Below are 15992 nucleotides of genomic sequence, written 5' to 3'. Positions count from 1 at the left end.
TTTACTTATTGAATGTTCCATCTGTTGATTGTAATCATACTATGTGTAATCTTCCTTGAAGATAATAACAAAAATATAAATAATAAAAATAAACATACAGTGTTGACAAAAATCGGTACATATAGGTTTGCCACTAGACCTGTACAACATATACCCTGTCCCTTTAATAGAGGCTTAATGATAGATTATTTTCTTCCATGCCATGGAAAGCTTCAGCCAATGTTTTCTACACGGTACATATTTACCCAGGCCTCAGCCCAGTCATAGTTCTGTTAGAACTCTCTTAGATTCACCTGACACAAGGTGCCTGTTGTGAGACGGGAATGTGATTATAAGCTGCTTTGGGGCTCCTTTAGAGAAAAGCCAGGTATAAAAATATACTCCTACTCTTGTTTTGGCAAAGCATTATCATATGGCTTAATTTGGATATTGTGATACAATTTACTAATTTGCCATAATTTGCTTTTGACTTATATCTCCAGTTATGATGGTTGTTCAATTAGTCTGAGGAAGAGTGCATGCACTCAAAAGCTCATGCCTTGAATAAATCTTTGTTTATTGGACTCTATTTTTGTTGTGCTACTTCAGACCAACACGGCTACCCACTTGAATCGACTCTTGTAGTGTTTCCATTTGTTTCTTGTTTTGGCTCCTTTTTAACATACTTTATTTACTCTCTCATAATCTCTGCTGCAATGATACTTCGCAGTTAGCTAATTGTCTTCCCTGGCTCACAGGTATTGTGTTGCTACCAGATTTCCAACGTGTACCACCAGCCTTGATCAACCTCACCCACTGTGTTATGCTTCATGCCCAAACTGTGCTGCAAACCTCCAAGCTGTCTCCCATTGGCAGTAACCAAGTCAATAGATACAGGCACTAGCACCACCTCCTAAGAAACTATTCCATTTCTGTTATGGCTTTTTAAATCCACAGTGCAGCAGTAATCTTGGAAATGGTTTAAATGTCACTGTACTAATACAGTTATGCAGTTACACTGCAGCTGTGCTCTTCCCTCTTGCGTGTTCCTTCTGCTTTTCCTCCGCATGTGCTCTGTTAATATAATTAAGCCTGTATTTCTTGTGGCATGATTAATTTTTGACAATCATAGCAAAAATTAAACAGAACAAACAACATGAACAACTATGCAAGAAACGTAATTTGAGAGACAAAATGTATGTAGAGGCTGTTCAGTGTTTGCTCTTGCCTCAAAATTCACCCTTATTCATCCATAAAAGCCTGTTAATCTTACGTTGTATATTTCTCACAATAAAAGGGGGGAAATGTCATATATTTCCTGGCCCCCACCTGGTGGATTGAGCTCCTGGAAAAGCTCCTGGAGCTTTTGGCGTTCTGCAGGTCCTGCAAGATGGAACTCTTCTGCCAGGTTTATGGTTGAGGCTGGGGTGGAGAGAAGATCAGTTGCCCCCTCTTGCTAAGAAGCAGACACAATCATTGAATATCTAATGGCATTCAGTTATGGCTACCTCTCACCTCCCCTGTTGGGAATTGTATTGGGGGGGGGGTAGACGAATTACACCGCCCTGTTGTATTTCTTGAATTCTCTGTATTTTTATGTCCTTTGTATTTAATATTTTAATGGGGCTTTATTGGTGGGGGGATAGTGTCTATGGACTAATATTGTAACCCACCACAAGCTGATTCCCAGGAATGGCGGGAAATAAAACTGAAATAATAATAATATATGAAGTAGGCTTCATTATATACATGAATGACTAGCAGTTGAGCACTGCATAGCTGAATGTCAGTCACACTGCATGCTAACTAGCAATACTGAACCAGATTCATTAAACTCACCATAATTCTTTTAACAATAAAACCTATCAACAAAAAACCCAAATATCGCATGTGTGGTCCAAAGAACCTACATCTCATCTCATTCTCTCTTCTTACATTAATTCTGAGGGGTTAGGAACTGTTGGCATGCAGCTCTTTCCCAAACACCTGGGATATCATGAGAAACCTTGTTTATGGGAACAGCCCAAAATGAACTAAGACCACCCTCATCCCAGTTGCGTACGCTGAAGTCAAGTGCAGCAGCTACTACCTGGCCAACATAGCATAATGGCCCCTGTGTGGCCAGATGTAGACAAGAAATGCAAGGAAGATATTCTATTATATCTAAGGTCTCGTTATTACTTGTTATGACATTAACTTGCTAGCTTTTTAAAAAATCCTGTTTTCAAGGGAAAGTGTGAAAATAAATATGATTTACAGGCAGTCTATCCAGTCAAGAATAAATGATAAGTGTGGCAGTGAATAATTACTTTCTAACATTGCTCTTCCCATGTTTTAGGCTATAATTGAACTTGACTGCTACAGGATGCAAACATCCCCCCTTCCTCTGTTTTCTTCATAGTAGGTCATTAATCAGTACTTCTCAAGAAAAGACAACTTTCATGACTCAGAATCTACACTTCTAAAAAAACACACCACACTATTATTTAGTGAGAATAAATTTGGAATTGCAAGGAAAATTATAATATAGGAAGACTTAACCTTCCTTTAAATATTAACTTCCTTAAATTCAGTTTTCAGATGCTACTTGATAATGCATTTTGACATGATAATTCAATGCGAACTCAGAACTTGACAGAAATAGTAAGGAGAATTCCTCCACCCAGGTGTGTTATAGAAATGTATGGCCACTTTGCCCAATAGAGGCTTCAAGAATGGCCTACCTTTGGCCAAAATTTTCACCCATCAATGGTGACTGTGATCATGGTGTATATGTAGGTTCTGGTCCTGCCTCTGTTTCTCTCTATGAGTAGCTAATGCAGGTTCAAGAACAGAACCAGTGACATACCTAGCCTGTTCGGTGCCTGAGGCAACTAATCTTTTAATACCCCCTCCTCAGTTTTTTCCATCAAGTTACAGCTGACTTATAGTGACCCTGTAGGACAGGGGTAGTCAACCTGTGGTCCAGATGTCCATGGACTACAATTCCCATGAGCCCCTGCCAACGTTTGAAATTATTTTCCGTAGTAATCATAAAATAAAACAAATATTAATGGCCAGAAAATATTCAGATGGATAGCCATGTTCTTCTGAATCAGAACTGTGTGGTCTTAAAGGTGCCACTGAACCTAAACTTTCTTTCAATGGCCAGAAAAGAAACAAACAGTGAACATTTTATTTAATTTCATATGTATAATCATTACAATAAAAAAAATCAAAATTCCTATATGCTATCCCATCATGACAGCCAGCTTAAAGTGTTAGACTGGGACCTGGGAAATCTAAGTTCAAATCCCCACTCATGCCAGGGAAGCTTGTTCAGTGACCTTGGGCCAATCAGATTACTCTCAGCCTAGCTCTGGATAGTCATACCACAGCCTGATCTTGTCTCAGAATCTTAGCAGGGCCAGCATGGATGCAGGCAATGGTAAACAGCTTCTAAACATCTCTTGCCTTGAAAAGCCTAGAGAGTCAACATAAGTCAGCTGTGACTTAATGCCAAAAAAAAAAAAAAAACTATCACACCACTCATATTCTAAGTAGGTACTTAAGAGGGGTTAAGAACTTCTGATCTCCATTTTGAAGTCCAAGAAATTACCATCCTGAACATCCACAAGGCAGTTTGAGAGGTAGGAGACTGGCCTTTGTACTAAGTTCTACTAACTAACACTACCAAAACATCACAAAATAATGATTGCAAACTTCAAGAGATTGGATGTCAAGAAACATACTACCCCCCCCCCACATTGCAGGGGTGGCCGAACGGTGGCTCTCCATATGTCCATGGACTACATTTCCTATGAGCCCCTGCCAGAATGTCCAATTGGCTGGGGCTTATGGCAATTGCAGTCCGTGAACAGTTTGGCCACACCTGCCTCCAAAGGACAGAAATCCAACCAGAGAATATCTGCAGTAGAAACTGAAGGTAGGAAGGCATATTTGCAAGTCCAGCAGAAAACAGGGTTGCACTTGTAACTGCTGCTCATTGAGAGGTCTCAATATAATATAATAATTCTAGAAGCTTCCAAGAGTGCTCATCTCTCCCTGCACAGAGAGTGACCCCCTGTCCAAAGTCATGTGATGTGGGAGGAGTTAGCATTTCTCCCTTAGGTCTCTTTCCTGCTGCCAGAACAGGTAAGCCAATCCAGCAGCAACAGCCTAGAGTGCGGAAGGGAGTATTGTGTGACTACAGAAGACCACTCAATGAACAGCAGCTACAAGTAAGTGCAACCCTGTTTTCATCTTTGTGGTTCCTGTGCAGCCCCACATGGGAGAACAGCAAGATCACTCACCATGGAAGAGGGAGTGGTCTATGTACAGAGGATGGATTGCAATACCGCTTTACCCACTGTATCATCTTTTGCAGAATCCATATCCATGGAGCCATGTTTGATGTATGTGGACAGTGTGGACCAGTTTACTGTCTTGCAGATGTAATCCAGAAGAACCCAGCTGCAAATGCTGCTGCTGAGACCTGGGCCCATGCTGAGTGTGCTGTCCGTTTCAGGGAGGTGGAACTTTGACAGAAACATAGGCCAGGCAAATGGCACAGATGATCTAATGTGAAATAGTTAGTTCTGAAGCAGCCTTTCCCTAATTTGCTCCCTTAAAACATATTAAAAGACTATTATCCCACCAAAAGGCTTTCACTCTGTCCAAGTAAAATAAAAATGCCCTTCAAATGTCCAACATGTGAAGCAGACTGCCTCCATCCATCTGAGGGTCTGGGTGAAAGACAAGCAGGGAAAGTGTTTTGCCCAAATAAAATTGGGACACCACAGAAGGGAGGAGGAGGAGGAGGAGGAGGAGGAGGAGGAGTTGGTTCTTATATGCTGCTTTTCCCTACCCGAAGGAGACTCAAAGCGGCTTACAGTCGCCTTCCCATTCCTCTCCTCACAACAGATACCTTGTGAGGTGGGTGAGGCTGAGAGAGCCCTGATATTCCTGCTCAGTCAGAACAGTTTTATCAGTGCTGTGGCGAGCCCAAGGTCACCCAGCTGGTTGCATTTGGGGAGTTGCAGAATCGAACCTGGCATGCCAGATTAGAAGTCTTAGGAACAGGCTTTGATGCTAGTTTAGTAATAACTTCAGTTTCTCTTTGCTTTTTCCCGTCAATGCTTTTAATTTGCTTATTCATTCCATAAGAAATTCATGTTATTTTTTATTAATACAGTTCCTTTGCAAGTGTAATTATAGGGCAATAGAGGAGAGGAAGGAATTCAATTAAAGAAATGTAACCTGGTAGCAATTTTTCCCCAAGTAAATTTTGTTCTTGATTTTAAAAATACATTCCAAAAGAATATTTAGGCTGTGTCAGTAATTGGTTTCCCAAGTACTGATAAATAAATCTGAATGTTACTGTTTTCAGCTCTCTATTTCAGTTTCCTTCCAAAATTCCCTCATTTCTGAAAAATTTTGTTCTGAAATCAATGGTGACCTTGCTGAATATTTCTGGGCATTTTCAACTAACATATGTGCTGGACTTTGTGAGGTTATTGTCTTTATGAAGTTCAGCGACTCTTAAATCATGCATGAGATCTTGGGCACCACTCAGGACGGTCCCCTCTGCTTTGTAGACATCTGTTGAAGGGAGACATGAAAATGTGTTTGTCATAGATCTAAGTATGCATTGACAGAGTTGTCAAGAGAGATATGAGCTGGCGCAAAATCACCAGCTAGTGTAACACTTTCTCTTTGAGTTGCTTTGAAGATTCCTTGCTCCATTTCAAACCAGGTGGATCCATGTACATGTATTCACATGCCTAGCATTCACCAGTAGAGTGGAAGTGGGATCTATTCTTCAGAGAAAACTGAGAGCATGTGGAGAAGAACTAAACATTATCTCTTCTCTCTTCATGCTCCTTTCCATTGCTTTAAGCATTTTAGTCTGACTTGTGATAGAGAAATTGAATTGAGGCAAAAATGCAGCTTTTTAAAATGTTTAAGAGGCTCCTCTCACATCTGAAGAGATGGACACTAGTAGCCTCCCGCCGCACTAAGTTTAGCCCTCAAGAGCTTTGGTTAGAGAGTAATAGTCTAATCCCAGTGACTTTTCCTACAGTAGGAGGGGAATTTATACAGTACAGTGATACAGTAGTAGGGGAATTTATTCCTATTCATGTTTATAATTCACTGATCTCTGACATGCAAAGCAACTCCACCCTCACGTGGTTTTCTCTGTTCTTTCTATAACAATTATATTCAGATTTAATTATATCTATTCTCACTGAGAAATTCCAACAGGTTTCTGAAATACTCAACTATGTTCTGGTTTGTCACTATGTTCTTCAGCTATCTCTTCAATCTTCCCCTCTCCCCCTTGGTGGACTTGGTGGAGGCTTTTTGGTGGAGAAATGAGGTTGAGAGAAAAAAAGAGAGATTTGCCTAAGACCATCAGATGAGTCCATAAGTAAACTGACTTTTGAAATGAGGGGTTCTTGGTATGTAGCTAATATTCTTGGGTCATATCCACATCACAGATTCAAACTGACTCAACAGTGCCTCTTTCCTTGGAGCTGGGGATAAAGTTCTGAGAGAGTATTGGGGACTGATACATGGGCATCAGTTGGGGAATGAGGGGATTGATAGCTGAGGAATCATCATAGGGCAGTGAAACCTGACCAATGACAACTAAGCAATGAGGAGGGAACATCAGAGAAATGACAGCTGTGGGGGTATCATTGAGAAGTGTCCATTGAGATGTTGGTTAGGAAGTAATGGCTGCTGAAGAGTAACAACTGAAGTATGAGAGTTAAGGAGTAACAGTTAGCTAGTAATAGATCAGGAGTAACCTGTTGGGGTGTACTGGTTGAGACTAAAGAGTAAGGAGTGATAAAGTCTAGGAAGCCATGGAAAGGATTTTACTCTTAAAAGATAGTACGAAAAGGTTAGCATTAAACCAAATTTGTATTCAAATTTTGGTTTAGAATTTGTTAGTGCATTGAGAACTGATAAAATAAATCAAGAAAACTAATCTGACGTGGAGGAAAGATTGGTAAATTTGCTTTTGAGAACCTCCAGGTTGACATCCTAATTCAGCTATAACAGGCCAAGGGGGACTATGAGGATTGAGGGAAACATTTTGGAAATTCACCCCCACCCCATAACATCTCCCCTTCCAGGATTCTGTAAACCTATAGCAATTTTAGCAGGTTAATTAGGGGTCTCTGGGAGCATATTCAGTCCTCCAGGCCAGTGGTCCCCAACCTTTCTGAGGCTGGGGACCGGCAGGGCATCGGGCCGCGCCCCCGCGGACCGTCCCCGCAGACCGCCCCCACAGGCCGCATCCGCGGGCCGCGCCCACATGGGCCACGCCCGCGCATCGGGCCGCGCCTGAGGGCCGCGCCCACACGGCCGCGCGGCCCGGCCCTGATTCTCTCTCCCTGCCCTCCCGCAATAAGAAGCTTCCCAGGCCTCAAGCTTGCGGCCTGGGAAGTCTTTTACTGTAGGGGGGGCGGGGAGAGGGAGCCGCGGCCTGGCGCCATGGCCTTCACGGCCCGGCACCGGGCCGCGGCCCGCAGGTTGGGGACCACTGCTCCAGGCCACTTTCCTCCCCTTAATTTATAAAATTATATTTTCCTGGATACCCAAATTGTTCCCTGAATTGTTCCACTCTCACCTTCTCTATGTGTTGCCTACTTTGGTCGCTTCTGCAATTGGCATAGGACCATGCCATGAGTTTACTGCTAGATACAATTATGCACAGAAGAAGTACTTAAGAAAATTGTTCTCTCCCTCAGGTCAGTCTAACCTTTAAGGTGTTATAAGCCTTAAATGCTCCTTGGAGGAAAAGTTGGAAACAAATGATATAAATAAAAGTCATGGTATCATCAGTATACTTGAATACTGGGCTGATGTTTATGAAGCACCTTGAAAATTCTATGGATTGGTACTACTAACAAAATATCCAGCATACAAAGTGAGTGAAGAAGCCACAAAGTGAGTACATTGTTTCTTTGCCTGCTCTTCAGGATCCCTGTCTGTAGGAGCTGGGGCACAAGATGTCTGTGATGGGAGACTGGGGATACAGCACTGGGGGGGGGGGTCTAGAATATTCTCTGAAACCTTTAGCTCCTCTCTGCTCATTGGTAGCTCTTTTCATCTCTACAGCTATTCTTTGCTACTCGATTGATAGCTGTTTAGTTAAAGGATTTGTATATACACAAGAGGCTTGAAGCCCAGGTCACAATGAGGCGTACTTTAAGCTCCTTGATTTCAATGGGTTTAACTCTCTATCAGATTGTGGCCAATATATTTAATCAAAATTTCTTCAAAAAACACATTTGGTTGCTTTGGCTTAATGAGAACAAACTCTTATTATAATCACATGACATATGCACTGAGAAAGAATAACGCAATTAACGCATTTCAAATTTTTAATATGTAGAGTGTGATACTACCAAAAAACCTGAAACGTCTTATTTTCAGTGGTTTATCCTAGGCTGGAGGGGTTACTTCTTTTCTTAGTCACAAGCTACTCATTATGCATGCCACAAGGACAAAATTCCTGAAACAATAAGGTCCCTTTCACAGCTGCAAAATTGTTCTAATTGGCTTTAATTGTCTCCTGATTGCTTAATCTCTTTACTGGCTTTTGTGAGTGTGTACAGCATGTACTTAGAACCAACACACACACCTCTCTTTGGGAAGTGGGAAGCAATACTGTTTCACTTACCACTTCCAAATACACAGGTTTAGAAATGGAATCATTTTGAGATGCAAAACTTGTTTTTAATCATTTAAGAATTAAGTAAAAGGTAGGCTTGTGCTACAGTAATAATATGACAATATATCATTTGGTTTATCACTGTGTTGAACATCCATTCTCAACGCTGAACATACAGCATTTGCTTGAGTAATAACTGCTGGTCATCAAGGCTTCTAAAAGATAACTGAGAAATACACATTTCTCTCAGGAATGGCCTTATTCTCCTGCCCACCTGGATTCAGACAAATAAATGAATTGACCATACCAGTATACATCTTTTATCGATTAAACCTATTCTTGAATTACACACACTGAACAAGTTTGCGCCTAAATCTTACATGACTCTGGCTTTTTCTGCTCTGGTATTTTCCTTCACTTTCACCATGCATTCCTGTCATTTTTTCCCCTTCTTCATTTCATCCTGCTTTTCAATTGGACCTGCATTCGGGGGGGGGGGGTCCTATCTGCATTGATTTTCCACTCTTTCAATTCACTGTTCCCTGATTTTTTAAAGAGTGCTTTCCTAGCAATTTTTGCTTTTATTCACCTCCAAGCTGAAGCTAATTCAGAACTCAATAGCTCAACAGTACACAGTGAATCTCCAACAAACAAAACAAAATATCACCATGTATAAGAGGCCAAAAATATATTCACAGGTTATTCTATATTCAAAAATTGCTAACAGTATTGATGTTCAAATTTAGTAACAAGGCAATCAATTCATATTCTACATGTTCACACACAAGGCAGGAACAGTAGTTTGATGGGGGGAGAACATGGGGGGGGGGAAGGGAAGGTGAATTAGCCATTATGAATTTCCACGTAGATCACCTTGAATTATTACAAGCTAAATTGATCACCCAAAATTATCACAAACCATACCCCTAATCCTACCAATCACCACCCCAATCTATAATCCCCCCCCAAAAAAAGGAATATCACAGATGATGGGACCATCCCTCTGGAACTCAACCCACCTGTAATGACCAAAATCAAATCAACCTACCTGAAATGGGAAAAAACAAAGCAACCAAAACCAAAGCAACCAAACAAGAATTAGAACCACAGCACAAAACCCTAGAAATCAAGCAGTTGACAACCCAGGGACAGTTGACAACCCAGGGACAGCTCCCAATCATTGAGCCCAATTAAGGATACATGAGAAAGGTGGGATTAGAGGAGTCACAAATTGGGATCAAGATTGCAGGGAGAAATATAAACAACCTCAGATATGCAGACGTTACCACTCTAATGGCAGGAAGTGAAGAGGAACTAAAGAGCCTGATGTGGGTGAAGGAGGAGAATGCAAAAGTTGGCTTGAAACTCAACATCAAGAAAACAAAGATCATGGCATCCAGCCCTCTAAATTCCTGGCAAATAGATGGGGAAGAAATGGAGGTAGTGACAGATTTTATTTTCCTGGGTTCCAAGATCACTACAGATGGGGACTGCAGCAAAGAAATTAAAAGACGCTTGCTCCTGGGGAGGAAAGCTATGGCAAATCTAGACAGCATCCTAAAAAGCAGAGACATCACCCTGCCAACAAAAGTGCATTTAGTCAAGGCTATGGTCTTCCCAGTTGCAATGTATGGCTGCGAAAGTTGGACCATAAGGAAGGCCGAGCGTCAAAGAATTGAGGCTTTTGAACTCTGGTGCTGGAGAAGACTCTTGCGAGTTCCTTGGACTGCAATGCGAACAAACCGGTCAGTCCTAGAGGAGATCAGCCCTGCCTGCTCCTTAAAAGGCCAGATTCTGAAGTTGAAACACAAATACCTTGGCCATCTCATGAGAAGGAAGGACTCCCTGGAGAAGAGCCTAATGCTGGGAGCGATTGAGGGCAAAAGAAGAAGGGGACGACAGAGAATGAGGTGGCTGGATGGAGTAACTGAAGCAATCGGTGCAAACTCCGGGGAATGGTAGAGGACAGGAAGGCCTGGAGGATCATTGTCCATGGAGTCGCGATGGGTCGGACACAACTTCGCACCTAACAACAACAACAAAGGATACATCAACATCAAAGGGAGACCCAATAATAAGGCACAGACAGCAGTGGGAGGAAGCTGGACAATAGAAGGGGCTTGAGATATGACCATGCTTGAACCCATTGTAACATCTACCCCAGCTGTCAAGTCACTGGGGTGGAGGCAAAGGTTAACAGCCCAGCTCCAACACTGATGCTGTGCAATGCCAGGTGGATTGCTTTAGGATGCTTTGGGCTGATCCTGCGTTGAGCAGGGGGTTGGACTAGATGGCCTGTATGGCCCCTTCTATGATTCTATGATTCTATGATTAACAACAAAGCCCCAACTCTGCAAGCTTACTTTGCAAAAGCAGGCAGTAGACCTGACGTGCGTGATGGAAATCTGGTCCAGGGGTGGTAAAACAGTCACCCTCAAAGAACTAGCCCCTGCCTGGTTCTCTGTCCACCATCAGTCATGGACAATCCTGATCTGTGATAACATCTCTTTCAGGGCTCTTCCTATACCAACAATCCCAGGAATTGTGTGTGTTGGCCTCGGGTGGGGCAGAATCGAGACCGTGGCCATCTGGCTGGGTCTCAAGATGGAGCTGCCGTTGATTCCAACAGGGGCAGGAGTTCTCTCCTCCTCCCTCCCCACCCTTTCTGACACGTTGTCACTGAGAAAAAAGACCAGGTTTTGGTTGGTGTTAGGGTTGCCAGCGCCAGGTTGGGAAAATTGCTTTGCATTAGGTAGTAAGGATTGGAGAGGGAACGGTTGAGAGGGAGAGGGAGTCCTCAGGAGAGTTAAATTGCACAGAATCCCCCCAATCCATTTATCTCCAGGGGATGTGACATAGGTCATTCATGAGCATAGCAGGAGAGTTCCAGGTTCCACCTGGAGGCTGGCAGCCCTTGTTCACTGGGAGAGTAAAATGACCAGTTACAGAATATCCACTCTGTTTATGGAAGTGAATTTCCCACCATATTAAAACCACAGCTCAGGTTGCCACCTCACCCTCAGTTGGGCACCAAGCACGTTTCTGCTCACCCACAGAGACTTATGGGTCCACTTGGATTCCTGAATGCTCTGTGGGACCCAGTGCTTCCCAGCACTTCTCTAGATGGACTGTTCAGCAACTGGCACAACAGAATGATGGCCACCATTGAAGAGATAGCTCCCAGATGTACTCTCCGCCCCCATCTCAAATGGGAACTGAGATGACTAGAGTGAGTTTGGAGGAAGACTTGTGACGAAAAATCTAGAACATCTTATAGAATGCAGTTAAGAGCCTTTGAGATGGGGGTGAAGTCAGTGAAACACAACTTTTACTCAACTTGTATCGCATCTGTACACTCACACCCAGCACAATTATTCAGGGTAGTCTGATCCCTCACCGCCCTCGATGAAGGGCACCAAAACATTAGCCAGTTGGATGTCACTTCACAGACAAAATCTCCGCCATGACCTTCCTCCAACTTTGGACTCAGAAAGTGAACTAGAGACCCATTTGGAGAGAACATTGAGTTACTTCAGACAACTCTCACTAAATGTAGTGGACAGGATGCCAGCAGCAACTAGGCCAACCACTTGTCCACTAGACCCATGTCCATCATGGCTCCTAAAAACAATAGACATAAGAACAGGAGCCCCTCTGTGGGAAATAATCAACCTGTCCCTTTCAACAGGAGAACTCCCACAAGGAGTAATCCACTCTCCTAACTTATTTTACATCTTTATGCACCCTCTGGCTCAGCTGGTGTGGAGGTTACCACCAATATGCAGATGTCACCCAGCTCTTCCTCCTGATGGATGACTGCCCTGACTCTCCCCCAGAATCCTTAGCCAGATGTCTGGAAGCAGTGACAAAATGGATCAAGCAGAGTCATCTGAAGCACAACCCTGCAAAGACAGAGGTCCTGTGGTTGGGTAGGAAGGGACCATGGGAAGAAGCGCATCTGCCCACCCTGGATGGTGTGCTGCTCTCAGCAACTCACTCGGCCAGGAACCTGAGCATGATCCTGGATGCTTCCCTTACAATGGAAGCCCAGGTCACAAAGGTAGCACAGCTGGCATTTTATGACCTTCGTCAAGCCAAGCTACTAGTGCCCTACCTGACCCCAGAACACCAAGCCACAGTGATCCGTGCAATGGTCACCTATAGACTGGACTTCTGCAACTCACTCTATGCAGGCCTACCCTTATCCTTGATTTGGAAACTACAACTGCTGCAGAACTCTGCAGCCAGGATTCTCACTAAAATCATGGAGATCCCACATCCGGCTGGTACTCCAACAACTCAACTGGCTCCCAGTTGAATTCCAGATTAAGCTTAAGGTCTCTCTGCCTATACCCCCAATAGAGCCTTATGCTCCACCACCTCCAACTGGCTGCTGACCGACTCAAAACATCTGCTGGTCTCTCCCCTTAGATTTCCCTTCCATGACTGAACAATCTGACCTCCCCAGGAATATTTTGTAAGAAATAGTACCTAAACAAAACAACAACAAACTGGTGTCATGTGATGCCACATCACTTCCAGAATTTTACTGTTGAGATTTGTGAATTTCCTAGTGCAGTGTGTGATGTAACCCCCCCATCCCCATCCCCACAATGTGCTCCACTCAGCAACAACAGAAGCCTGGGGGGCAGGTGTCAGCAACCTGTTCTCCATAGTAAGATAAAGGTAAAGGTATCCCCTGTGCAAGCACCGAGTCATGTCTGACCCTTGGGGTGACGCCCTCCAGCGTTTTCATGGCAGACTCAATACGGGGTGGTTTGCCAGTGCCTTCCCCAGTCATTACTGTTCTCCATAGTACCTCCCCTCAATTTTATCTTCACAACAATTCAGTGAAGTAGGTTAGACTGAGAGAGTATAACTAATAAGGATAAGGTTTCCTCCCTCCACCACAAGCCTAGAGCCTGGCTGCAGCTTCTTCCTCCTCACCTTCCTGCAGTGTAACCTTACAGAAGCTAGCCTCACTCCTGACTGGGAATATTCACCAGATGGGCTGCCAGATAACCATAAGAACACAAGAGAGGCAATGATGTTCAGCCCTCTGTGTCACACAGTCACCAAATCCCAGGGATCATCAAGAAGTCTACTATAAAGTCCAGAACTCCTCCCACTGTTGCCCCCCCAAGCACCCAGAATAAGATGATCACTGCCCCAGTCATAAGAACAAAAAAGGTGCCATGTTGGATCAGGTCAATGGCCCATCCAGTCCACGAGCCTGTATCACAGTGGCCAAATCTCAAAGGCCATCAAGAGCCCTTGCGCCACATGGGGAAGGACATGTGAATTACAAATCTTCAGAGTCCCTGTGCCAAAAACCAACCATTGAGAAAGTGCTTCTGGAGTTCTGGCCCTGCTGGTGAGCCTCCTGAGGGCCCCTGGGCTTTGGCCAATAGGTGGGGGTGGGGTGGGTCTAATAGATATGTCAATACTGGTGACAAAAGATGAGGCCTGGTAACACCACTTCCTGGTAACACCACTGCAATGCAGGAGTGGTCTGTTGATGTCACATCCAGTGAGAGTGTCTAGGTGATGTCACTTCCATTGGCACATGACTTCTAGAGGTGTGGCCAGCTGACATCACTTCCAGGGGTCTTCAAAGCCTTCAGGGGTCCTCCATGGTCAAAGGGTTGAAAAACACTGCTTTAGAGATATGTTTTCCAATACTGCTCCATGTATTCTAGCAAAATGCTAGATCCAGTATTTCATGCTGAGCAATTATTATGTTCCTGTATATAAAGTCTAGCTGTCTGGCTGAAAAATGGCAAATGAAGGATAATGAATCATACTAATGAGAAATGTTATTACTTTCCTGAGTGGGAAGCTGATGGACTGCTATATATTTCAGTGTAAAAGCAAGCATTATTTAACTTTCAGTAATTTGGTGACAGAGGTAAGAGAAATAACCATCTTATTAATAATTTTTTCCAATGATGCTCAGAATAGAACACATTATAGATTCCAGGTAAAGAAATGAATACACCATTAAAACAATGGGGCAATTAGGAATGGGATTTGGAAACAGCCAAAGTGGATAAATAACAAAAAGAGATTAATAATGGGAGACACAGAGAAGACTGTGCAAAGAATGCAGGGTTAATTTATACATTAGGTACAATAGGAAAAGTGCCTAGGGCCCATGATACTTTAAGGGGCCCATGAATATGTTTTAATTTATTTTAAAAGCTGAAGGGAAAAATGAACCTTTAAGGTCGAAGGAAACATTTTACATTTTTGCTCACATCAGGGGGAAAAATGAAACTTTAGGGCTCACAGAAATCTATTAAATTTTGCCTAAAACAGAAAATTTGCAAAATGTTGAATATTTAACATTATATCAAAGATCATTTTTAATACTGATGTGATGGGGGGGTGAAGGCAAAAGTGCCTACGGCCCACAAAAGTCATAATGCAGCCCTGGAAAGTGTAATTATATATTGTGCTAAACTAACCATCTTGTCAGCTTGGCTGGAGGGGAATTTGATTTTTAAAAAGTGTAAATCAGTCCCAAGAGCACACAAACTATACACGGGGCCATGAGAAAATAGTCAGCCCATGCAAAGTCTCATCTGAAGTAGCCTACAAAAGATAACTTTTCAGTGAACATTAGTGTGAAGTACGGGTGCATATCTGACTGTCACCACAGACTGAGCACTTTCCCACTGCTCAGAGGCAGCACTGAAGGTAGTGGCTGGGAGGAAAACTTTGAGGAAATGCATTCAGCTCAGAGGCCTTAAATTGTCTGTTATGTCTGTGGGCATTTGGCCACTGATGCAAATGAGGGCTTCTGCCAGCCTCTTGGAGACTTTTCAGAACAGGAAGGCTGAGTATAGTGATATGCACTGTTAAAATTTTTGTTTCATTTTTGGATCTGGGATTCAGAGGGGGCTTTCTTTTCATTATTGCAGATTTTTGAGACAGGATCCCATTCTGGGTTCCTTTTTTTTGAGTCACAGATTTCTAAAGCCATTATTTTCTATGGGGTGATCAATTAGACTGTCTGAGGCAGTTGTTTTTAAATATGTTTTTAAAATTCCAATACAGATTGTCCTCTCTGTACTCTAAAGCCTCTAGGTTCCAGTTAATCAAGGAAAGAAACAGGCTCATAGCAGGGAGTGGGGAGGGGATGGAAAGGGCAACATCACACCCCAAATGTGCCCTGCCCATAACAATCATGCCACTGTCTCTGGAAGTATTATGCAAAGGCAGTAGCTGTGTGATGGACAGGACAGCCTGAACCAATAAGGGGACATGTGGCAAGGGGGTGGAGTCCAGCATCCATGTCAAGCAGGGAGCTGAGAAGGGTGGGCCGCAGGAGTTCTGTTAGCAGCAC

This window comes from Paroedura picta, chromosome 5, assembly GCF_049243985.1.
Source record: "Paroedura picta isolate Pp20150507F chromosome 5, Ppicta_v3.0, whole genome shotgun sequence".
Taxonomy (NCBI): domain Eukaryota; kingdom Metazoa; phylum Chordata; class Lepidosauria; order Squamata; family Gekkonidae; genus Paroedura; species Paroedura picta.
This window is presented reverse-complemented; position numbering follows the sequence as displayed.